Below are 26,979 nucleotides of genomic sequence, written 5' to 3' on the forward strand. Positions count from 1 at the left end.
CGCGCTTGCGAATCATCCCCACGTATGTATATTTCTCTGTAGCCATTTTGTTATCCTTTGTGTTTGCCATCTGTTCTCATTCTGTTTGCTTGTGTTTGCGATCGCTTTGCTATTGTTTATATTATTCTTTGTTATTTCTGTTTAGATTTCTATGTTAGTCTGTAGTGTATAACCTGTACTGTTTTTCCCCTTTTTACTCTAAAGCATCCACGAAGGTGTTAGAACTGGAGTGGTTTTTAAATCCAAACAAGGTCTTGCGTATTCACTAGTTACTACAAAGGGTTTTCTGAGCGTCTCAATCGCTCAAACAGCTTTCATATTATCAAGGTTATTAAGCGTTACATCATTGTAGTATTACAGTACTAAGGCTTACAGTATAAGCATACCCTTACAGTGTGTTGTTAGCAAGGTTTACTGTGTATCATTCTGTGAGCGTCTGCGCCACTCGTGTCTCACTCTCACGGCGCAGCGTCCGCTACGTCATTAGCGTAGCATTACGGTACTCGGGCCGTCTATAGCGTGCTCGATACGAAGCGTGAGTCCGTGAGCGTACGTGTCGCTCGTGCGTCGCGCCCACGGCCTAGCGTCTGCTATGCTAAGTGCGTACCCTTACGGTACTCACTTGTGCCAATTGCGTACTTAGTCCGTAATAAGTATATAGCTTACGTTTAAAGGTAATATTTGACATTATCAGGTGGCTTGCATGACAAGGCACCCAAATCTGAAACACGCCTTGCCGAAGCTAAGGCTAGGAGAAAAATTGTTTTCCAAGTGAGAAACTTAATATCCACTTGTTGTAAGGGTTCAAAATATGAAGACTGTAAAAAATCTAAAACCAGATTCAAGTCCCATGGCGCTGTAGGTGGAATGAATGGAGGCTGTACTCTGAGGACACCTTGCAAAAAGGTGTGTACAGACGGCAATAGAGCCAAACGTCTTTGAAAGTAAATTGACAAAGCAAAGACCTGCACCTTTAGTGTAGATAAACGCAGTCTTCCATCTAACCCCGTCTGTAGAAATAACAAAAGACGGGATAACTTGAAAGATGATGTCGGAAACTTCCGAGCTTCACACCAACCTATATAGGCACGCCAAATTCTGTAATAATGAGCTGCCGTAACTGGCTTCCTAGCACGTAACATGGTTGGTATAACCGATTCTGGAATGCCCTCTCTTCTTAAGAGGGCGGTCTCAACAGCCACCCCGTCAAACGCAACCGCGCTAAATCAGGGTACAGGAACGGACCCTGTTGAAACAGGTCCGTACATAGCGGGAGCGGCCAAGGATCGTCTGCGAGTAGTCCGCGGAGATCCGAGAACCAAGCTCTCCGAGGCCAATGAGGTGCCACTAGTATGACCGTGGCGGATTCACGTTTGATCCGTTTTAGCAACAGAGGGAGCAGTGGAAACAGATACACAAGGCTGTACGGCCACGCGATTGTGAGAGCATCCACAGCCACTGCCTTTGGATCTCGCGTTCTGGACACATACTGGGGCGTATCCACTTGTGGCTAATCCCACCTCTAGACCAACATGTGAAACACTTCTGTATTTAATGCCCATTCTCCTGGATGAAAATCCCGGCGGCTGAGATAATCTGCCTCCCAGTTGTCCACTCCCAGAATGAACACTGCCGACAATATCACTTGGTGATGCTCGGCCCAATTGAGGATTCGAGCTACTTCTCGTTCGTCCTTGTTTGTTGATGTACGCGACCGCCGTCGCGTTGTCTGACTGCACCTGGACAGTCTGAGACCGGAGCATGTGCACTGCTTAACGTAGCGCATTGTAAATTGCCCGGAGTTCCAGGACATTTATAGACAGCAATCTTTCGTGATCCGCCCAGAGACCCTGGAGCTGACAATTTTGAACCACAGCTCCCAAACCCGAGACTCGCGTCCGTCGTTAGAATTATCCAATTCCAGACGCCGAACAGTTTCCCTGCGGTTAGTTTGTGTACTTTTAGCCACCAGAGTAAAGATACTCGGGCCCGTGGAGACAACCTCACCCTCTGGTGAATCTGCAGATGCGAGCCCGACCACTGTGCGAGCACATCCAGTTGAAAAGGACGTGAGTGAAATCTTCCGAACTGAAGTGCTTCGAAAGCCGCCACCATTTTGCCTAACAGTCGAATGCACAAATGTACCGAAACTGTGCGTGGCTTGAGCACTAATTGTACCAGATGACGAATACTCTGTACTTCCTGTTCTGGTAGGAAAATTCTTTGATCTACCGTATCGAGAATCATTCCTAGGAATTGAAGTCGTTGAGACGGAATTAGATGTGATTTCTTGAAGTTGACAATCCAACCGTGGTGAACCAGTACATTGTACGTTAGCAACGCATGTTGGAGGAGCATCTGTTGAGACGGAGCTTTGATGAGCAGATCGTCCAAGTACGGAACTATTATTACTCCCAGGGATCTGAGATGAGCTATCATCACAGACATCACTTTGGTGAATACCCGAGGCGCTGACAAGAGGCCAAAAAGTAGAGCCTGAAACTGGTAATGGTTCTGCCGTATCGCAAAACGCAAGAACCTCTGATGAGGTGGCCAAATCGGAATGTGTAAGTACACATCTTTGAGATCCAGCGCAATTATGAATTCCTGTGGCTCTAAACCTGCAATTACTGACCGCAGGGATTCCATCTTGAATCTGTTGTAAGTGACGTACTGATTGAGACCCTTAAGTTCAATATTGGCCTGACCGAGCCATCCGGCTTTGGTACTACAAACAGACTGGAATAATAACCCTGACCTTGTTGGTGTACAGGGACCGGAATCAAAACTGCTGAATCCAACAGAGACTGAATGGCAATATGCAGAACCGCCCTCTTGTCGTCCGATACAGGCAGTCCTGTCTTGAAAAACCGCAGTGGCGGGAGACAGTCGAACTCTATCTTGTAACCTTATAAAATGCGGATCCACCCATCTGTGGATGTCTGGAACCACGCCAAATGGAACGTCTGAAGGCGTACCCCCACAACTGGAGATCCGAGATGGGCTGGGAGCATGTCATGCCACTGGCTTGTCAGTGACCTTAGTGTCCTGGTGACTGGTGGTAGTTTGTTGAAAACCATGTCCTCGACCTCGTCTACCAGGAGTGGCTGTTCCCCTACCACAGCCTCGAAATGGCTGAGGTCTAAAGGATTTGAACGCCGGGCCAGAGTATTTCCGTCTAGGTACCGTTGGAGGCAATGGTAGGAAAACAGACTTCCCTCCCGTGGCCTCAAAAATCCAATTGTCCAATTCAGGACCAAACAACTTCTCGCCACCTGTAGAAGGGTTTAAGCAAGAGGCAAAAAAAGAGGGACTATTGATAATGTCTCTCAGGGGCACACTTGAATCGATATATTAGAAAGATAGGATAAGATGAAGTATGGTGATGTATGGGTAGGAAAAAATAAATAAAACTTAACTTTTAATCGCAGACGAAAAGAAACTAAAATTGTTGCTGTATATCGGCAATAAAGTTAAAACAAGTATTAAACAAAGATAATGTAGACGATACAATTTGTGACTCACTTATATAAAGAGGGTGACAGAAAGTTTACCTGTAAACCCACTGATTTGTAGGTGAGTATTGATGTTTGACGTTTGTCAAAAGCGAAAATATGAAGATTCCTATTATCTCTATGAGATTATGATGTTGTGTACACTAATGTTTTCATATAAGAGATAATGGTTTGAATATATCCTTTTACATTTGACTAATTAAATTTAAACTATTGTACAATCCGGACCAGTGCAGATTTAAAAAAAAAACCCACCCAATACAACTTCTCGCCACCGTAAGGTAACGCCTCTATACCTCTCTTAAACTCTGCCTCCGCTTGCCAAGAACGCAGCCAAAGTGCTCGTTGTGCCATAACTAGCAACGATTAAAGGCGAGAAGTGAGCTGACAGACGTTAGTAGAAGCTGTACATAGATACTCTGCAGTTTCACAGATTTGATCAGCGAGAAGTATAAAGTGATCGTCATGTAGGCCAGACTTGAGTTTTGTTATCCATCCAATTAACGCCTTAGTTACCCAATGCCAACCAACCCAGATCTAAGCAACACTCCTGCTGCTATATACATGGATTTTAGCATAGCTTCTATTTTACGGTCTGAAGGGTCTTTAAGCGTAGTAGCAGTTGGTACTGGAATGGTTAATTTTTTAGTAAGTTTCGACACAGACGAATTGGCGGATTCTCCCATGTAGATGTCACAGACACTGGAAACGGGCAACTAGACTTAAATCGGCGAGGTATAAAAAACAGTTTATCTGGATACTTCAGTGTTTCTACTAACATCTTATTGAGAGATTCCAAAACAGGAAAACACATTGGAGATCTGTGTCGTTTAGTAAAGACCATCTCATCATTTGTGAGAGGCTCCTCAGTCTCTGTAAACTTCAGAGACTGACGCACCACCCTGATGAGATTATCAATGCTTGGGCTGTCAAAATATTCACTATCTGACTGCTGGTCTAATTCGCCCTCCTCACCCTCCTCTTGCGCAGTGAGGTCTGGCATAGAACCGTCAGAATGCAACATAGCAGAAACTGGTAAATCATAAGACAAATTAAATGTATCCCTTCTATCCAAAGTGGACTTGGACCTTTGAAAAGGCTAAGACTCCTCCGGTAGGTCTGGCGGTCTCACCCGAGAATCTGATCTTGCCGCTTACCGCTCGTGTGGAGCGGCGGCCAATTCTGATTGCAACCCAGCCAGTACATCTGCTAGTATTGGCCATTGAGGATCCGGGGATGAAACCGGAGCGGAAATTGTATTTGTAGCTGAATTCACAAAACATACTGTGCATGTGGTAGAACTATCCGGTAACACACTCTTACAGACATTGAAGTGAAAATGCTTTTTTGTTTTTGCTGGTGCCTTACTCATTATGTAGACAGACAATACAATTGACAAAGACAGACAACTTGCATGACTCAGTAAAATTGTTACTAAGGTGTGTGTATATATACATATATGGCCCAAGTGCAGTGCACGTGGCCAGTACTATATGAAACTTGATCCAAAATTCCCACTAACACCCCTGCGCCATCCAGTGGGGTAGTGTTGTAGGACAGGATCTTCCAAAACTGAAAGAGAAACAGGAGTGAACAGGAAGCATGGTTAAAATGGTGCTTATCACTGCTGTGAGCACAGAAAAAAACACTGAGGTACTCTGGGAATATGGAGGGGAGGAGAGTTACTAAATTTAAATATTCAGTGCCTTGTTCTGCTAAAGCCATCCATATCCCAAGAGTACTCCAGTGACCCCTAGTGGATGAAAAAGAAAAGGAGATATGTGCATAGAAAGGTTTCTTTACAAATGTTTTCACACTCAAAATGCGTACCACATTCACGGGTCAAACAATGGTAGTACTCCTATCTGGGTTTCTTTTCCCACTGTCCAAGATGGTTTCTCTCGTATACTTCCAATTAACAAAACCACAAATGTCCAGTGGCTCGGACAATCATCCAAAAATGTATAAAAATGGTATGCACCAATTCATATAGTCTTTGATAAAAAAGTTTATTAGTTACAAAAAGCCCATAGTTGGGGTGAATTGACATCCAAATATATACAATCAAAATTCAAAAATACAAAATCAGGAACCAGCGAGAATAGGCCAACAAATGACCATGGAAGGGGTAGTCTGGACCCCCAAACAGGTAAAGAGTGGAGTATTACCTTAAGTTGCTGATCATAAAATCCAAAATCACAGTGCCCAGTTCTGTCAATGCGTTTCGGCTCTCAGGAGCCTTTGTCAAGACATGTGGGAACTGTGAAAAACCCTGCTATTTAAATGAGATCTGGACAATTAGGAAATACAGTAAATGACATCATGATTGATAATCATTATATAATATTCCAAAATTGTGAGAATGATAAACAAAAGATACAGATGTTCTATCATTAATTGCACAAATTGTAATCATGGAAATCATATTTATCTTACAATAAACACAATCTTATACCGGAAGCCGGAAGTATACCGGACGTTGTTGTCTCACACTTCTGCCAAAAATGAATGCATCCATAAAAGAACATTTTTAATCCACAAATAAATGTGGAGCAGCGCAATGTACACAAACGCGCCACTCTGTCTCCAGAACTAGCGGCGCCCATGATGTCCAAATGCCAACCAGAAGCTCTCACAGCCGCACTCCACAGACATTGCTGATGCACTTCCGGGAAGTGACGCATGCATGTCAAACCGCCAGCACTATGCATTCCACAGATTTAACATAACAAAGATTCATAGGGGTGAATTTATATAAATGTATAAGAAATCAGTTCCTCTAGAAAAAACAGGTTTATAATGTTAAGTGATGATTTTATTTGAAATTAATGTAACCAATAGAATTGAAGGGAGGGGTTTATAAATCTGTCAACTGGTTGATGCCCTGATGAAGCAGCCGCATGTGAAACGTACGTTGGCATTTCAGAGACTGCTACGTGCTACCATACCACTGCTTTTTAATATCCTAAAGTGCTTATGTGATTATAATGTTATAGCAGTGGTAGCCAACACTGGTCCTCGAGAGCCACCAACCGTTCACATTTTCCAGCTCACCCAGTAGGTGCACAGGTGCAGTCATTACTCACTGACATATTTTAAAAGATCCACAGCTGCAGATAATTACTGAACATGTGATTCTGTGAGGAGCCCTGGAAAATGTTAACTGTTGGTAGCTCTGGAGGACCAGGGTTGGCTGCCCCTGTGTTATAGTATACTGTGCTGAGTGACACGTCACTGCACTAAGGTTGGTGCGGTGAGAATGCCTGGTTAACAGCCATCCGCATTCAGCAGCGTGTCCCGGAGCGGCTGAGGCAGTGAGAGCGCCTAGTAACATACAGCTGTGCAGAGCGGTCCTACCCGGAGCAGCCGCATGTGGACCGACTGGCGGGAGAATGAGGCTAATGGCTGCAGTACAGACGTGGCTAATCAAGCTACTATACATTTACCTATAATATTGTGAAAAAGTGTATTAGGCTGAATATAGTCACTAAGTGCGGTGTTACAGGCGGACCCAGAGAACACCAGCTCTGTGATTGACAGCAAGATATGGTACTGATATAATACTGTCAATGGGTTAATAACAAGTTACTGTGCATCCAGAAATGTAACAAAGTGATATATATATATCCATCACTGCACAAAAGTCTCCATTATTCAACTTACGCCGCACAGTTGCACCACTTACATTACACCAGGTAGAACCCCTTTTACACATTATGATAGGTAGAGCCCCTGTCACAAATTACCTCAGGCAGAACCCCATTTTACACATTACTCCAGGAAGAGCCACTTTTTAAACATTATGGCAGGTAGAGTCCCCTTTTACACAGTACGGCAGGCAGAGTCCCCCTTCTATGACATTACGGCAGGTAGAGTCCCCTTTTACACATTACTGTAGGTGGAGTCACCTTTTACACATTACGGCAGGTATAGTCCTATTATTACACCAGGCAGAGTCCTCTTTTTACACATTACAGCAGAGTCCCCTTTTACACATTATGGCAGGTAGAGTCTCCTTTTACACATTACAGCAGGCAGAGTCCCCTTTTACACATTATGGCAGGCAGAGTACCCCTTTTTACACATTACGTCAGGTAGCGTCCCATTTTAACAAATTATAGCAGGGGACTGTAATGTGTTAAAAGGGGTACTCTGCCTGCCACATTATGGCAGGCAGAGTCCCCTTTTTACAGATTATGGTAGGTAGTCACATTTTTACACATTACGGTAGGTAAAGTCCCCTTTTACGCACACCTAGGTCCTGAGCAGGTGGCAGGGAAGGCACAGGTCATCTGCGGCGGTGGAAATCTGAGATTTCGGGCTCGGGCAGCATGCACTGTACAGCACGCTTCAGTTAGCGCCGGGGAGAGCTGTTGGGGTTTAGAGTCTGGCGCTGGAAAACACTATAGGTGTCTTGGTGCAGGGGAGCGGTGGGACCTGGAGGCTGAACTGTAATGGTAAGGGTGGGTGGTGGGAGCAGGCATTGCTGCCCATGCTGTGGCTCACTGTAACCTCCGTGCGGGGAAGGAAGAAAGCGGTGATGAGGGTCTGCTGCTGGGGTGGGATTGAGCATTGCTCCCGCAGCTCACTGTAATCTCCGCTCAGAGGGATGGGATGTTCAGATGATAGCGGGAAGGCACAGGCAAAGGAGCAGACTGTGCCCACTGTACAGTGCTGCCCGGCTGTACCCTGCGGACACACATTGCAGCACGTGTGGACAGTGGTACTGTGCTCCCAGTACAGGCACCGCTAGCACACACCTAGCTATGGTGCTGAGACACAGTATACAATACACACTCTGCGCTACACACATCTACTATATGACACTGTGCCCGGAATTCACACACACAGGTGCCTCTCCTCCGGCCACTGCCCCTTCTACCTAGCAGCACACACACAGGCGCCTCTACTCCAGCCACTGCCACTTCTCCTACCTAGCAACACACACACAGGCGCCTCTCCTCCGGCCACTGCCAATTCTATCTAGCAGCACACACACAGGCGCCTCTACTCCGGTCACTGCCACTTCTTATACCTAGCAGCACACACACAGGCGCCTCTCCTCCGGTCACTGCCACTTCTACCTAGCAACACACACACAGGCGCCTCTCTTCCGGCCACTGCCACTTCTCCTACCTAGCAGCACACACACAGGTGCCTCTCCTCCGGCCACTGCCACTTCTACCTAGCAGCACACACACAGGCGCCTCTCATCAAGCCACTGCCACTTCTACCTAGCAGCACACACACACACAGGCGCCTCTCCTCTGGCCGCTGCCACTTCTCCTACCTAGCAGCACACACACAGGCGCCTCTCCTGCGGCCACTGCCACTTCTACGTAGCAGCACACACACACAGGCACCTCTCCTGCGGCCACTGCCACTTCTCCTACCTAGCAGCACACACAGACGCCTCTCCATCCACTGCCACTTCTCCTACCTAGCAACACACACACAGGAGCCTCTACTCCGGCCATTGCCACTTCTATCTAGCAGCACACACATAGGCGCCCCTCCACCGTCCACTTCTCCTACCTAGCAACACAAACACAAGCGCCTCTTTTCCAGCCACTGCCACTTCTCCTACCTAGCATCACACACACAGGCGCCTCTCCACCGGCCACTGCCACTTCTCCTACCAAGCAGCACACACAGGCGCCTCTCCTGCGGCCACTGCCACTTCTATCTAGCAGCACACACACAGGCGCCTCTCCTCCAGCCACTGCCACTTCTACCTAGCAGCACACACACAGGCACCTCTCCTCCGGCCACTGCCACTTCTCCTACCTAGCAGCACACACACAGGCACCTCTCCTCCGGTCACTGCCACTTCTCCTACCTAGCAGCACACACACAGGCACCTCTCCTCCGGTCACTGCCACTTCTACCTAGCAGCACACACACAGGCGCCTCTCCTCCAGCCACTGCCACTTCTATCTAGCAGCACACACACAGGCGCCTCTCCTCCGGCCACTGCCACTTCTCCTACCTAGCAGCACACACACAGGCACCTCTCCTCCGGTCACTGCCACTTCTCCTAACTAGCAGCACACACACAGGCACCTCTCCTCCGGTCACTGCCACTTCTACCTAACAGCACACACACAGGCGCCTCTCCTCCGGTCACTGCCACTTCTCCTACCTAGCAGCTAACACACAGGCACCTCTCCTGCGGCCACTGCCACTTCTATCTAGCAGCACACACACAGGCGCCTCTACTCTAGCCACTGCTACTTCTACCTAGCAGCACACACACAGGTGCCTCTCCTCTGGCCAATGCCACTTCTATCTAGCAGCACACACACACACAGGCGCCTCTCCTCCGGCCACTGCCACTTCTCCTACCAAGCAGCACACACACAGGCGCCTCTCCTGCGGCCACTGCCACTTCTATCTAGCAGCACACACACAGGCGCCTCTACTCCGGCCACTGCTACTTCTACCTAGCAGCACACACACAGGCGCCTCTCCTCTGGCCAATGCCACTTCTATCTAGCAGCCCACACACACAGGCTCTTCTCCTGCGGCCACTGCCACTTCTCCTACCTAGCAGCACACACAGACGCCTCTCCGTCCACTGCCACTTCTCATACCTAGCAACACACACACAGGAGCCTCTACTCCGGCCACTGCCACTTCTATCTAGCAGCACACACATAGGCGTGTCTCCACCGTCCACTTCTCCTACCTAGCAACACACACACAAGCGCCTCTTCTCCAGCCACTGCTAATTCTCCTACCTAGCATCACACACACAGGCGCCTCTCCACCGGCCACTGCCACTTCTCCTACCAAGCAGCACACACAGGCACCTCTCCTGCGGCCACTGCCACTTCTATCTAGCAGCACACACACAGGCGCCTCTCCTCCGGTCACTGCCACTTCTACCTAGCAGCACACACACAGGCACCTCTCCTCCGGCCACTGCCACTTCTCCTACCTAGCAGCTAACACGCAGGCGCCTCTCCTGCGGCCACTGCCACTTCTACCTAGCAGCACACACACAGGCACCTCTCCTCCGGGCACTGCCACTTCTACCTAGCAGCACACACCGCAGCGTCTCTCCTCCAGCCACTGCCACTTCTCCTACCTAGCAGCACACACACAGGCGCCTCTCCTGCGGCCACTGCCACTTTTATCTAGCAGCACACACACAGGCGCCTCTACTCCGGACACTGCCACTTCTACCTAGCAGCACACACACAGGTGCCTCTACTCCGGCCACTGCCACTTCTACCTAGCAGCACACAGGCGCCTCTCCTCCAGCCGCTGCCACTTCTCCTACCTAGCAGCACACACACAGGTGCCTCTCCTGCGGCCACTGCCACTTCTACCCAGCAGCACACACACACAGGCGCCTCTCCTGCGGCCACTGCCACTTCTCCTACCTAGCAGCACACACACAGGCGCCTCTCCTGCCGCCACTGCCACTTCTCCTACCTAGCAGCACACACACAGGCGCCTCTCCTGCCGCCACTGCCACTTCTCCTACCTAGCAGCACACACACAGGCGCCTCTCCTCCGGTCACTGCCACTTCCACCTAGCAGCACACACACAGGCGCCTCTCCTCCGGCCACTGCCACTCTATCTAGCAGCAAACACACAGGCGCCTCTCCTCCGGCCACTGCCACTTCTATCTAGCAGCACACACACAGGCGCCTCTCCTCCAGTCACTGCCACTTCTATCTAGCAGCACACACACAGGTGCCTCTCCTCCGGCCACTGCCACTTCTATCTAGCAGCACACACACAGGCGCCTCTACTCCGGCCACTGCCACTTCTACCTAGCAGCACACACACAGGCGCCTCTACTCCGGCCACTGCCACTTCTACCTAGCAGCACACACACAGGCGCCTCTACTCCGGCCACTGCCACGTCTATCTAGCAGCACACACACAGGCGCCTCTCCTCCGGCCACTGCCACTTCTCCTACCTAGCAGCACACACACAGGCGCCTCTCCTCCGGCCACTGCCACTTCTCCTACCTAGCAGCACACACACAGGCGCCTCTCCTCCGGCCACTGCCACTTCTATCTAGCAGCACACACACAGGCGCCTCTCCTCTGGCCACTGCCACTTCTATCTAGCAGCACACACACACAGGCGCCTCTCCTCCGGCCACTGCCACTTCTATCTAGCAGCACACACACAGGCGCCTCTCCTGCGGCCACTGCCACTTCTATCTAGCAGCACACACACAGGCGCCTCTCCTGCGGCCACTGCTACTTCTACCTAGCAGCACACACACAGGCGCCTCTCCTCTGGCCAATGCCACTTCTATCTAGCAGCACACACACACACAGGCGCCTCTCCTCCGGGCACTGCCACTTCTACCTAGCAGCACACACCGCAGCGTCTCTCCTCCAGCCACTGTCACTTCTCCTACCTAGCAGCACACACACAGGCGCCTCTACTCCGGGCACTGCCACTTCTATCTAGCAGCACACACACAGGCGCCTCTCCTCCGGGCACTGCCACTTCTGTCTAGCAGCACACACACAGGTGCCTCTCCTCCGGTCACTGCCACTTCTATCTAGCAGCACACACACAGGCTCCTCTCCTCTGGCCAATGCCACTTCTATCTAGCAGCACACACACACACAGGCGCCTCTCCTCCGGGCACTGCCACTTCTACCTAGCAGTACACACTGCAGCGTCTCTCCTCCAGCCACTGTCACTTCTCCTACCTAGCAGCACACACACAGGCGCCTCTCCTGTGGTCACTGCCACTTCTACCTAGCAGCACACACACAGGCGCCTCTCCTCCGGGCACTGCCACTTCTACCTAGCAACACACAAACAGGCGCCTCTCCTCTGGGCACTGCCACTTCTACCTAGCAGCACACACACAGGCGCCTCTCCTGCGGCCACTGCCACTTCTACCTAGCAGCACACACCGCAGCGGCTCGCCTTCCATGCTAGTGTGCCAACAATGTGCCTGGAGCTCGAGTGCAGAGCAATTGCAGATCACTGTAGCACCGGCTAGTGCCACCCCCGATAAACTGCACTGTTACTAGTTACGGCCCTTCAGCTGTGACATTAGCAGCCGTCTCTTAATCAGGTCATCAGATGGAAAAGTATAATCAGTAATGCGCAACAATGACTGAAAGTACATACTACTGAATTATAATATTTGTGAATTCATTTGATGGGGGATGGGTCATTAGGTCAACAAGACTTAGGTCGACAGTCATTAGGTTGACCACTATTGCATTGCAGTCGCATCCATGAGGTATGAACGCGGGCGGGGCAGGATCATTTTCCGGGGGGCTGCGTGATGTCACATCTGCGTTCAGCTCTGATTAACCCCCTATAAACTTCCAGAGTGCACCTCGTATCTCATCTTTTCCAAGTTACTACAACTGATACGAGATCGTTAGCAGCACTACTTTCAGGATTATTACACAGAACACACATAAAGGCTGACACAGCAAATAACAGTAACACATACAAGGGATTAATTAGAAATAAGGAAGCATAATCATCATTAAGTCTAATTATCAACTGGTTCTGTGCAGGATCCATACACCTCTTTACTGACTCCAGCAGCCCCTGGTACTGTACTGTAACCATCCACCTTGTCTCCCCCCCCACTGCGGCCATCCACCCTGTCTCCCCCCACTACTGCCACCCACCCTGTCTCCCCCCACTACTGCCACCGCCCTGTCTCCCCACACTATTGCGACCCACCGTCTCCCCCCACTACTGCCACCGCTCTGTCTACACCCACCACCCTGTCAACCCCCTTAACTGTCACCGCCATGTCTCCCCCCCACTATTGCCACCCACCCTGTCTCCCCCCCACTACTGCCACTGCCATGTCTCCCCCCACACTACTGCCACTGCCCTGTCTACACCCACTACTGCCACTGCCCTGTCTCCCCCCACTACTGCCACTCGCCCTGCCTTCCCCACTACTGCCACCACCCTGTTTCCCCCCACTACTTCTACTCACTCTGTCTCCCTCCACTACTGCCACCGCCCTATCTCCCCCACTACTACTACCCACCTTGTCTCCCCCCCACTACTGCCACTGCCCTGTCTCCCTCACTACTGCTTCCCACCTTGTCTCCCCAACTACTACTACCCACCCTGTCCCCCCATTACTGCTACCCACCCTGTCACCCCCACTACTGCCACCACATCTCCCCTTACACTACTGCCACCGCCCTCTCCCCCACTGCCATTCGCCCTGCCTCCCCTCAATTACTGCCATTGTTCTGTCTCCCCCACTACTGCTAACAAGATGTGATTTGTGCGTAGAACATTTCCCACTGTCTTCTCACCTGTGTGACTTCGCTAATGTGTAACAAGTTGTGATTTCCGGGTAAAACATTTCCCACACTCAGACCATGGATATGGTTTCTCACCTGTGTGACTTCTCTGATGAGTAACAAGATGTGATTTCTGGGTAACACATTTCCCACACTCAGAGCAAGAAAATGGCTTCTCACCTGTGTGACTTCTCTGATGTATAACAAGATACGATTTGTGTGCAAAACATTTCCCACACTCAGAGCAAGAAAATGGCCTCTCACCTGTGTGACTTCTGTGATGTATAACAAGAATTGATTGCCGTGCAAAACATTTCCCACACTCAGAACATGGAAATGTCTTCTCACCTGTGTGACTTCGCTGATGTGTAACAAGTTGGGATTTCCGGGTAAAACATTTCCCACACTCAGTGCAAGAAAATGGCTTCTCACCTGTGTGACTTCTGTGATGTATAACAAGAAGTGATTGTCTTGCAAAACATTTCCCACACTTAGAACATGGAAATGGATTCACACCTGTGTGAATTCTCTGATGTATAAGAAGAGCTGATTTGTGTGCAAAACATTTCCCACACTCAGAACATGGAAATGGCTTCTCACCTGTGTGACTTCTCTGATGTGTAACAAGATTTGATTTCCACGCAAAACATTTCCCACACTCAGAGCAAGAAAATGGCTTCTCACCTGTGTGACTTCTCTGATGTGTAACAAGGTCTGATTTCCGTGCAAAACATTTGTGCGAAAAACATTTCCCACACTCTGAACATATCAGTGGCCTTTCACCTGCCTTACCTGTGCGTGGGTTAATAGGCTTTGTGTTCTGTGTAAAACATTTGGCATCTATAGAACAGGGAATCACTGTATCTACTCTCAGAGCTGTAACAGATGCACCAATATCAGAGTGATCAGGAGAACATTTCCCAGGATCAGAGGGACCAGCTGATAGAGCTGGATGTATAATTGGGGTAATGGGGTTATCTCCTGGAGAATCCTGTCTACTGTCATTATCTTTTATGTCACAATCCGGAGATAACATTAGATGTCCTTCTGAGATATTCCTGCTTGTGTGTCCATCTGCTGGAAATAAAATACATTATGGAAATGTGACATTTTCTGTAACAATATTAATCTTGTAAACAATAGGAGAAGACGACTCTCTGGGACACTTAATTGTAAAAGTGTGTATAATAAAACATAACGTTTAATGAAGGCTTTATAATATTGTGTCTCAGACTATCATTGTGTCCACCCTCCTGAGAACACTCACAATAACAAATGTAATATTATAATAAGACTTAGATATCTCTCTCTTGTACTGGTAACTAACCATGAAGTATAAATGGAGATGTAGTCACTCGCCAAGTCCTATGTCAGCACCAATGTAAAACAATGGATGGGGAACATATCGTATGAATTGGAGATTCTAGATGAACAATAATATCAGTCATATGAGCTGATGGATCAGAGAAATGTCTCCTAACGTTACTCCTGGAAGCATTGGTAAGGTAGCATTCCTTTATGTGTGTGCTCATATGCTGGTAAGCCTGTACATGTGTTACTCACCCTTATATAAGGTATATTGGTACAGCAGAGTAGGTGTGGAACAAGGTACTTTACATGCAATACACCATATAATACCCTGTAATCATCATCATCTGCTAGGTTATAATACAGTGTTACACCCCCATCATCAGTGTCTTACATCTATACTCTCAATAGTAATAAGGATGATGTGTGTACGGTAAGTATGATACAGAGAATTACATATCAGGATCTATACTGCTGCCGCCATATTTCTGCTTTACATAAGTGTGCTACTGGCAGCAGTGAACATCTGAGTGAGAGTGCAGGGAAGACAGCAGAGTCTGATGAGAAAGAGACTGGATCTGCCTTTGCAGGGATGTACCACACCTGTCACCCCTGTGACTATATACAATAATGAATAAGAGGGGAGAGGTCCATCCAGATGTGCTTTCTGGAGCTCTCCTCACTAAGTGGCTTCTTATCTACCCTATCTGATAGCTCTCAACTGCCACTGGGACCAAGACCCAATCTATTAAGTCCCCCACTCCTCCTGCCCTAAAGTTGCTTGCTCCGCTCACTCCAGGCACTGTTCACTGCCACAGCCCAGTGACGCAGCTGAAGCCACAGGCTGTATTCTGGGGATAAGTGCTCCCAGTCTTTCCTGCACGCTCCGGACACCTGACTTGGAAGCCCTTTTGGTCAGGCAGGAGGCACTTACTCTCTCGCTCACACAGGTGCGCAACTCCCGCTACTGCTGGGGACAGAACGGGCTGCCCACAGTCACCGGAGCCCGGGGTTGATATTGGAAAGTGAGTTGGGTGCCATTTTGGATCCTGGTTCCCGCCATCGCATGCTTTGCCTTCTGCCTTCAATAAGGAGTAAAATTGATAAAAGCTGCTAAATAAATGTCCTGACGGCTGGACCGGGGTCACTACACTACACTGAAGCATTTGCCTGGAGGTGAAATAATCTCAGAACTTAACTCTAATATTCAAGCTTTGAGGTCCAGTATCAGTGAGATTGGCACTCGTACAGACTAAGATGAAAGAAATTGTTGCATCTCACAAAGATCTGATTTCAGCACATGACACCCTTCAGGAAGACATGGGGGTATATTTACTAAGGTCCCGATTTTGACCGAGATGCCGTTTTTTCTTCAAAGTGTCATCTCGGGAATTTACTAAGCAAAAATCTCGGCAGTGATGAGGGCATTCGTATTTTTTTGGAAGTCCAATTTTAAAAATATGAATGAATACACCATTGGTCCAATACACCTGCAAATTAGTAGAACTCTGTAATTTACTAAAAAGTGCAAATCACAAAATAACCAAACACTGCCGTGAAAAAATACAAATCGCAATAAAGTGCTAAAATAAAACAGACCTGCTTTTTTTTACCGTGATTGGATAGGCATGCACGGATCCATGAGATCCGTGCATGTTTATCAGTGGGAAGGGGTGGGAAAGTGTTAATTTTCTGGAAAAAAATTGCGTGGGGTCCCCCCTCCTAAGCCAAACCAGCCTCGGGCTCTTTGAGCCGGTCCTGGTTGAAAAAATATGGGGGGAAAAGTGACAGGGGTTCCCCCATATTTAATCAACCAGCACCGGGCTCTGCGCCTGGTCCTGGTTCCAAAAATACGGGGGACAAAAAGCGTAGGGGTCCACTAGCTGGACAGATAATGCCACAGCGGGGGTCACTTTTACCTTTTCACCTGCGGCTGTGGAATTAAATGCCCAACTAGTCACCCCTGGCCGGGGTACCCTGGAGGAGTGGGAACCCTTTCAATCAAGGTGTCCCCCCCCTCCAGCCACCCAAGGGCCAGGGGTGAAGCCCGAGGCTGCCCCCCCCCATCCAAGAGCTGCGGATGGGGGGCTGATAGCCTTTGTTAAATGTGTTGAATATTGTTTTTAGTAGCAGTACTACAAGGCCCAGCAAGCCTCCCCGCAAGCTGGTACTTGGAGAACCACAAGTACCAGCATGCGACGGAAAACCGGGCCCGCTGGTACCTGTAGTACTACTACTAAAAAAATACCCCAATAAAGACATAAGACACACACCTTGACAGTAGAACTTTAATACATACATCCACACCGCCATATACACATACTTACCTATGTACCCACGCAGGTCGGTCCTCTTCTCCATGTAGAATCCATGGTGTACCTGTTGAAAAAATTATACTCACATAATCCAGTGTAGAGGGCTCCTCGTTTAATCCATTTGTAATCCTGGTACTTGGCAAAATAACAAACCGAACACCCGACCTCGCACTGAAAGGGAACTTTGTGGTCAGCGGTTGACCGAGAGTAACCTCACCGCTGACCGCAAAGTTCCCACCATTGGTTACAATGGAGCGCATAGGCGCTACATTGTAACACTGCCGGGTGCTGCCTGTCATACACTACAGGAGCACACAGCCAATCAGGAGGGTGCCACAATGTGGCGCTCCCTGATTGGCTGATGGAACCTTCTTAGACATAAGTCAGAGGGGGTTCCTGGCATTCGGGGAAAGGGGTCCCATGTTTTCAACAGGTACACCATGGATTCCAATCTCGATCCCTCACCAGACTCTTGCTACCCTCCAATCTTCACTATGTAAATTTATTTGGAATCATAAAAAAACCAGAATACGGTGAGATATTCTAGCTAAACATTCTCGGAATGGCGGTCTAAGACTCCCCATCCTCCGGCGATATTACGATGCAACTAGGTTGAGCCAAATGATCACCTGGCATGCTCCACAACACACTAAACGGTGGGTTGATTTGGAAAGTGATCTCCTGGGAATCCCGTCGGTCTCATATTTACCTTGGCTTTCAAGCAAGCAACGCCCACCACCTCACCACCCTTCACCCACAATAGATTTGACACTTAGCCATTGGCAGAATTTGAACAAAAAAGTAAAACTATCCACCCATCCCTCCCCTTTGACCCCCATCTGGTATAACTCAGCATTTCCCCCGGGGCTCTCCCACCAAATGGCCCGTCCTTGGCTTTCTGCAGGCATCACCAGAATTCACCACTTCACAGGGACACACGCCATTAGATCATTTTCTGATTTACAAAACACCTAATCTTCCCAACTCTCTGTTTTACCAATATCTTCAAATCCGTCACTTTTTTTCTTCTCTTCGTCTACCATTTCTCTGACGTCCTAGTGGATGCTGGGAACTCCGTAAGGACCATGGGGAATAGCGGGCTCCGAAGGAGGCTGGGCACTCTAGAAAGATCTTAGACTACCTGGTGTGCACTGGCTCCTCCCACTATGACCCTCCTCCAAGCCTCAGTTAGATTTCGTGCCCGGCCAAGGTTGGATGCACACTAGGGGCTCTCCTCTTAGAAAGTAATAGTCTTAGATTTTGTTATTTTCAGTGAGACCTGCTGGCAACAGGCTCACAGCAGCGAGGGACTAAGGGGAGAAGAAGCGAACTCGCCTGCTTGCAGCCGGATTGGGCTTCTTAGGCTACTGGACACCATTAGCTCCAGAGGGACCGACCGCAGGCCCAGCCTTGATGTTCGGTCCCGAAGCCGCGCCGCCGTCCCCCTTACAGAGCCAGAAGCAAGAAGATGGTCCGAAAAATCGGCGGCATGAAGACTCTGTCTTCACCAAGGTAGCGCACAGCACTGCAGCTGTGCGCCATTGCTCCTCTCACACTTCACACTGCGGTCACTGAGGGTGCAGGGCGCTGGGGGGGGGGGGGGGGCGCCCTGAGGCAGCAATATAAACACCTTGGCTGGCTAAAATACCTCAATATATAGCCCCTGGGGCTATATATGAGGTAACTACCCCTGCCAGAATTCCATAAAAAGCGGGAGAATAGGCCGCGAAAAAGGGGCGGAGCCTATCTCCTCAGCACACTGGCGCCATTTTTCCCTCACAGCTCCGCTGGAAGGAAGCTCCCTGGCTCTTCCCTGCAATCTACAGCACAGTAAGAGGGAAAAAGAGAGGGCGGGGCATCAAATTTGGCAGTATATACATTATAGTGTATTAAAAAGCAGCTATTAGGGACATAACTCAGTTAGTCCCTGTATATATATAGCGCTCTGGTGTGTGCTGGCATACTCTTACTCTGTCCCCCCAAAAGGGCTTTGTGGGTCCTGTCCTCTGTTTGAGCATTCCCTGTGTGTGTGGAGTGTGTCGGTACGGCTGTGTCGACATGTTTGAGGAGGATAATGATGTGGAGGCGGAGCAGATGCCTTTAGCAGGGATGTCACCCCCTGGATGGTTTTATGGCAGGAAATGAGTGCACGTATAGACTCCTTGCATAAAAAATTTGACGACATGCCGACTGTGGGACAGCCGAGTCTTCAGCTCGTGCCTGTCCAGTTGTCTCAAAAGTCATCAGGGGCTCTGAAACGCCCGCTATCTCAGATGACACAAGTAGATGTCGACACGGATACTGACACCAGTGTCGACGACGATGAGTCAAATTTAATGCCCGTTAAGGCCATTCACTGCATGATTGAGGCAATGAAAGAGGTGTTAAATATTTCTGATTTACATCCCGGTACCACAAAGAAGGGTATTATGTTTGGGGAGAAAAAACTACCCGTAGTTTTTCCCCCGTCAGATGAATTAAATGAAGTGTGTGAAGAAGCGTGGGCTTCCCCTGATGAGAAATTGGTAATTCCTAAGAAGCTACTAATGGCGTTCCCTTTCCCGCCAGAGGATAGGTTACGTTGGGAAACACCCCCTAGGGTGGATAAAGCGCTCACACGTTTGTCTAAAAAGGTGGCACTACCCTCCCAGGATACGGCCGCCCTTAAGGAACCTGCTGATAGAAAGCAGGAGGCGATCCTGAAGTCTGTATATACACACTCAGGCATTATACTTAGACTATTGTGTCAGCATGGATGTGCAGTGCTGCCGCTGCGTGGTCAGATAAACTGTCAGAAAATATTGACACACTAGACAGAGACACGATTCTGCTAACAATTTACCATATCAAAGACTCAGTCTTATATATGAGAGATGCACAGAGGGAAATCTGCCGGCTGGCATCTAAAGTAAGTGCATTGTCCATCTCTGCTAGGAGATGTTTATGGACTCGCCAGTGGACTGGAGATGTAGATTCCAAAAGGCATATGGAAGTTTTGCCTTATAAGGGGGAGGAATTATTTGGGGATGGTCTCTCCGACCTAGTTTCCACAGCAACGTCTGGGAAATCAGCATTTTTACCCCATGTCCCCTCACAGCCCAAGAAGGCGCCATTTTATCAGGTTCAGTCCTTTCGGACCCAGAAAAACAAGCGAGGAAAAGGAGGGTCTTTTCTGTCTAGAGGCAGAGGTAGGGGAAAAAGGCTGCAGCAAACAGCAGGTTCCCAGGAACAAAAGTCCTCCCCCGCTTCCTCTTCCAAGTACGCCGCATGACGGTGGGGCTCCACAGGCGGAGCCAGGTACTGTGGGGGCCCGCCTCATGAATTTCAGCGATCAGTGGGCTCGCTCACAGGTGGATCCCTGGATCCTTCAAATAGTATCTCAGGGATACAAGCTGGAATTCGAGGCGGCGCCACCCCACCGTTTCCTAAAATCCGCCTTGCCGATTGCTCCCTCAGACAGGGAGGCGGTGCTAGCAGCGATTCACAAGCTGTATTCCCAGCAGGTGATAATCAAGGTACCCCTACTTCAACAAGGCCTGGGTTACTATTCCACACTATTTGTGGTGCCGAAACCGGACGGTTCGGTGAGACCCATTTTAAATTTGAAATCCTTGAACACGTACATAAAAAAATTCAAGTTCAAGATGGAATCGCTCAGGGCGATTATTGCAAGCCTGGACAAGGGGGATTACATGGTATCCCTGGACATCGAGGATGCTTACCTGCATGTCCCCATTTACAATCCTCACCAGGAGTACCTCAGATTTGTGGTACAGGATTGCCATTACCAATTCCAGACGCTGCCGTTTGGACTCTCCACGGCACCGAGGGTATTTACCAAGGTTATGGAAGAAATGATGATACTCCTTCGAAAAAAAGGAGTTTTAATTATCCCATACTTGGACGATCTCCTAATAAAGGCACGATCCAAGGAACAGTTGTTAGTGGGAGTAGCACTATCTCAGGAAGTGCTGCGCCAGCACGGCTGGATTCTGAATATTCCAAAGTCACAGCTGGTACCGACGACACGTCTAATGTTCCTGGGAATGATTCTGGACACAGTCCAGAAAAAAGTGTTTCTCCCGGAGGAGAAAGCCAGGGAGTTGTCTTCTCTAGTCAGAGACCTCCTAAAACCAAAACAGGTATCGGTGCATCACTGCACGCGGGTCCTGGGAAAGATGGTAGCTTCTTACGAAGCAATTCCATTCGGCAGGTTCCATGCCAGGATTTTTCAGTAGGACCTGTTGGACAAGTGGTCCGGATCGCATCTTCAGATGCATCGCTTGATAACCCTGTCCCCAAGAACCAGGGTGTCTCTTCTGTGGTGGCTGCAGAGTGCTCATCTTTTGGAGGGCCGCAGATTCGGCATACAGGACTGGGTCCTGGTGACCACGGATGCCAGCCTACGAGGCTGGGGAGCAGTCACAAAGGGAAGAAACTTCCAAGGACTATGGTCAAGTCAGGAGACTGCCCTTCACATAAATATTCTGGAACTAAGGGCCGTTTACAATGCCCTAAGTCAAGCAAAATCCCTGCTCCTACACCAGCCGGTGCTGATCCAGTCAGACAACATCACGGCAGTCGCCCATGTGAATCGACAGGGCGGCACAAGAAGCAGGATGGCGATGGCAGAAGCCACAAAAATTCTCCGATGGGCGGAGAATCATGTACTAGCACTGTCAGCAGTGTTCATCCCGGGAGTGGACAACTGGGAAGCAGACTTTCTCAGCAGGCATGACCTCCACCCGGGAGAGTGGGGACTTCATCCAGAAGTCTTCCAAATGATTGTAAATCAATGGGGTCGTCCACAGGTGGACATGATGGCGTCCCGCCTAAACAAAAAACTAGAGAGGTATTGCGCCAGGTCAAGAGACCCTCAGGCGATAGCTGTGGACGCTCTAGTGACACCGTGGGTGTACCGGTCAGTTTATGAGTTCCCTCCTCTACCTCTAATACCAAAGGTATTGAGAATAATAAGAAGGCGAAGGGTAAACACAATTCTCGTGGTTCCGGATTGGCCAAGAAGAACATGGTACCCGGAACTTCAAGAGATGATCTCAGAGGACCCGTGGCCTCTACCACTAAGACAAGACCTGCTCCAGCAGGGGCCCTGTCTGTTCCAAGACTTACCGCGGCTGCGTTTGACGGCATGGCGGTTGAACGCCGGATCCTGAAGGAAAAGGGCATTCCGGAGGCAGTCATTCCTACGCTTATTAAAGCCAGGAAAGAGGTTACAGCAACTCATTATCACCGCATATGGCGGAAGTATGTTGCATGGTGTGAGGCCGAAAAGGCCCCAACAGAGGAATTTCAACTAGGTCGATTTCTGCATTTCCTGCAAGCAGGAGTAAATATGGGCCTAAAACTGGGCTCCATTAAGGTACAGATCTCGGCTCTGTCGATTTTCTTTCAAAAAGAACTAGCTTCAGTACCTGAAGTTCAGACATTTGTAAAGGGAGTGCTGCATATTCAGCCCCCGTTTGTGCCCCCGGTGGCACCTTGGGATCTCAACGTGGTGTTGAGCTTCTTAAAATCACATTGGTTTGAACCACTAAAAACCGTGGATCTGAAATATCTCACGTGGAAGGTGGTCACGTTATTGGCCTTGGCTTCGGCCAGGCGTGTATCAGAATTGGCGGCTTTGTCTTGTAAAAGCCCTTATCTGATTTTCCATATGGATAGGGCAGAATTGAGGACTCGTCCCCAGTTTCTTCCTAAGGTGGTGTCAGCGTTTCACTTGAACCAGCCGATTGTGGTGCCTGCGGCTACTAGAGAGTTGGAGGACTCCAAGTTGTTAGACTTGGTCAGGGCCCTGAAAATATATGTTTCCAGGACGGCTAGAGTCAGAAAATCTGACTCGCTGTTTATCCTATATGCACCCAACAAGTTGGGTGCTCCTGCTTCTAAGCAGACTATTGCTCGTTGGATTTCCAGTACAATTCAACTTGCGCATTCTGTGGCAGGCCTGCCACAGCCAAAATCTGTCAATGCCCATTCCACAAGGAAGGTGGGCTCATCTTGGGCGGCTGCCCGAGGGGTCTCGGCTTTACAACTTTGCAGAGCTGCTACTTGGTCAGGGGCAAACACATTTGCAAAATTCTATAAATTTGATACCCTGGCTGAGGAGGACCTGGAGTTCTCTCATTCGGTGCTGCAGAGTCATCCGCACTCTCCCGCCCGTTTGGGAGCTTTGGTATAATCCCCATGGTCCTTACGGAGTTCCCAGCATCCACTAGGACGTCAGAGAAAATAAGAATTTACTCACCGGTAATTCTATTTCTCGTAGTCCGTAGTGGATGCTGGGCGCCCATCCCAAGTGCGGTTTATCTGCAATACTTGTACATAGTTATTGTTAACTAAATCGGGTTATTGTTAAGCCATCTGTTGAGAGGCTCAGTTGTTTCATACTGTTAACTGGGTATAATATCACGAGTTGTACGGTGTGATTGGTGTGACTGGTATGAGTCTTACCCGGGATTCAAAATCCTTCCTTATTGTGTACGCTCGTCCGGGCACAGTACCTAACTGAGGTTTGGAGGAGGGTCATAGTGGGAGGAGCCAGTGCACACCAGGTAGTCTAAGATCTTTCTAGAGTGCCCAGCCTCCTTCGGAGCCCGCTATTCCCCATGGTCCTTACGGAGTTCCCAGCATCCACTACGGACTACGAGAAATAGAATTACCGGTGAGTAAATTCTTATTTTCCATTGCCGGTTCCCTCCCCTCTTGAGAGATTCTGCATATATAAGTCAACTGATAGGGGCGCTATTTCTCTTCTCTACAAATCCAACCTCATCCCTGACTATCTCCCTCTTGAACTGCACGAGCTAGCATGGGAAGCGGATCTTGGGCAAAACTTTGATGAGGAGGGGTGTAGCGCAATTCGTTCCGCAATCTCACAATGCTCAATCAGTGTAGCAATTCGCAAAAACTCATACAAAATATATACGAGATGGTACTTGGTACCTGATCGGCTACACAGAATTTATCAGGATACCTCCGACATTTGCTGGAGGAACTGTGGCCATGTGGGCACCTTTTACCACATCTGGTGGACCTGCCCGGTAATCGCTAAGTATTGGGCGATGGTCCGCATGCTATCGTCTTAACTAATTGATTTGCCCACACCTCTCTCACCCACTAACCTTATTCTCTGCGCTCCGCCCGACGCTATTTCTAAGGATTCGAAAAGAGTGATCCTCTTCATCTCTTGCGCAGCTAAATATCAAATAGCGCGTAATTGGAAGAGCCCCGGAGCGCCCAATTGTCAGGCACTAATTAACAGAATTTGGTTCGTCGCAAACATGGAATATATTACTAGCCTCCAACGCAACACAATACAAAAATTCCACTCCACCTGGCTCCCTTGGTACCGATATCATGACCACCCCCTTCCTCGATTGTACTAAAAACGAATTCCAATCTACAACTTTTTTCCCTCCCCCTCTTTTTTTCCCCCTTCCCTTCCTCTCTTTTTCTTTCCATCTCTCATTTCCTCCACACTTAACGGACCCCCGATCCAGGGGAGGACCTCTTCTTCTTTATCTTCTTCCTCTTTCTCCACCTCTTGATTTCTCTCTCTAGTTCTCCTCTTCCAATCAGCTTGACCTTCCTACATTTCCACATGTCTATCGCTTCTACCTCAGCTCGTAACTTCGCAAGCTCGAGCTTCTTCCCGAAGCTATGTCTCTCTTTTCTCTAAAACTGTCCTAATATTCCCACTCACAATATCCAGATGTAACATTATTGTGATATTTAGTCTTATCCCTCTACTGTCTTTTTCACTTTTTTTTGGAGAAATTTGTTATGTATGTACTAATATTGGCTTCCTAGCCACAGGTATACTGATTGTGTCACCGTTATTTCACCATTCGCTGTTCCGTATGCTTCTCCCTTTCAAATTTTTTTTACATGATTGAAAAAAAAAGTGGTGAGAGAACAAACCAGCACACAACATAAAAAGAGGATAGCAACACAAACCACAACTTGAAAATAGGGACAGCAAAAGCAGACCCAAACTACAACACATAAGAACAACGCTTGCTGGAAAATATGAAAGCACAGAGGCGGGCGCCCAGTATCCCCTATGGACTACGAGAAAAGGATTTACCGGTAGGTATTAAAATCCTATTTTCTCTAATGTCCAAGGGGATACTGTGATGATCTTAGTACCATGGGGATGTTCCAAAACTCCAAACCGGGTGGGAGAGTGCTGAGACCCCATCAAAACTGATTGACCAAACTGAAGGCCCTCAGTTTCCAAGGTGTTAAACCTTTAAAACTTTACAGCATGTTCAAACCCAACCAAGTAGCTGCCCAGCATAACTGCAAAGCTGAGACACCCTGGGCAGCAACCTAGGAAGAACCCACTGACCGTGTGGAGTGGGCCTGAACAGACCTTGGCCGCGGCAAAGCCGCCAAAGAGTGAGCCTGTTGTATTGTAAGCCTGCTCCAACACGCAATAGCCTGCTTCAAAGCAGGACAACCAATCTTTGAAGCATTATAGAGAACAAAAAGTGAGTCTGATTTTCTGAGACGAGCTGGCCTCTTGACATAAATCTCCAAAGCTCGAACCACGTCCAAGGACATTGGTGTAACAGACGTGCCAGTGACAACCAGAACCACCATCGGCCAATTGATATGAAATGCTGACACCACCTTAGGCAAGAATGTCTAGCGAGTTTTAAGCACCGCTCTATCCTCATGAAACACCAGAGAAGGACTCTTACAGGATAAGGCCCCTAATTCCAAAACACGCTTCACTGAGGCCAAGGCCAACAACATGATAGCCTGCCATGTCAAATACTCCATGTCCACCTTGTGGAAAGGTTCAATGAAACCGATTGGAGAAAGGCCAGAACCAAATTGAAAACTCATGGCGCTGTGGGAGGCACAAGGGGTGGTCGAATATGAAGGACACCTGTCAAGAACATCTGGACCACTGGGAAAACAGCCAATTGTTCCCTGGAAGAAAAAGACATGGCTGAGATTTGAACTTTTATGGAGCCTAAACGTAGGCCCACATCCACAACAGCCTGCAGGAAGTGCAAGAAATGTCCCAGATGAAAATCCACAGCAGAATACTGTTGACCCTCACACCAAGAGACACATTTCTTCCATATGTGATGGTAATGTTTCGATGCGTCCATCTGGCCGGCTTTCAGCATAGTCGAGATAACCTTGTCCGGAATCTCTTTACTGGCAAAAATCTTCCCAATATACTTCCATGGTAAGTCTGGATAGACGAACGGACCTTGTGCAAGAGGATCATCCTGAATTGGCAGAGGCCAGGGGCCAATGAGTAATAAGGCTAGAATGTCTACATACCAGGCCCTGCTGGGCCAGTCTGGGGCAATCAGAATTGCCTGAACCCTGTCCCTTTAAGTCCTTTGAGAATTTTTGGAATTAGAGTAACTGGAGGGAACAAGTACACCAACCGGTAAATCCACGGTGTCGCCAGAGCGTCCACTGCTGTGGCCTGTGGATCCCTCCTCCCAGTAAAGTAACGCAGAAGCTTCTTGGTGAGCTGAGAAACCATCAAGTCGATTTGCGGTTAGCCCCAGCGATT

The 26,979-nt window shown here is 48.8% G+C and overlaps 1 pseudogene; it reads right to left on the reverse strand.

Annotated features, from left to right (window-relative positions):
• Nucleotides 1–26,979, reverse strand: part of LOC134983225 (zinc finger protein 271-like) — a 152,442-nt pseudogene that overhangs the window by 111,887 nt on the left and 13,576 nt on the right.

The sequence above is a fragment of the Pseudophryne corroboree genome (assembly GCF_028390025.1).
Source record: "Pseudophryne corroboree isolate aPseCor3 chromosome 3 unlocalized genomic scaffold, aPseCor3.hap2 SUPER_3_unloc_10, whole genome shotgun sequence".
Classification (NCBI taxonomy): Eukaryota; Metazoa; Chordata; class Amphibia; order Anura; family Myobatrachidae; genus Pseudophryne; species Pseudophryne corroboree.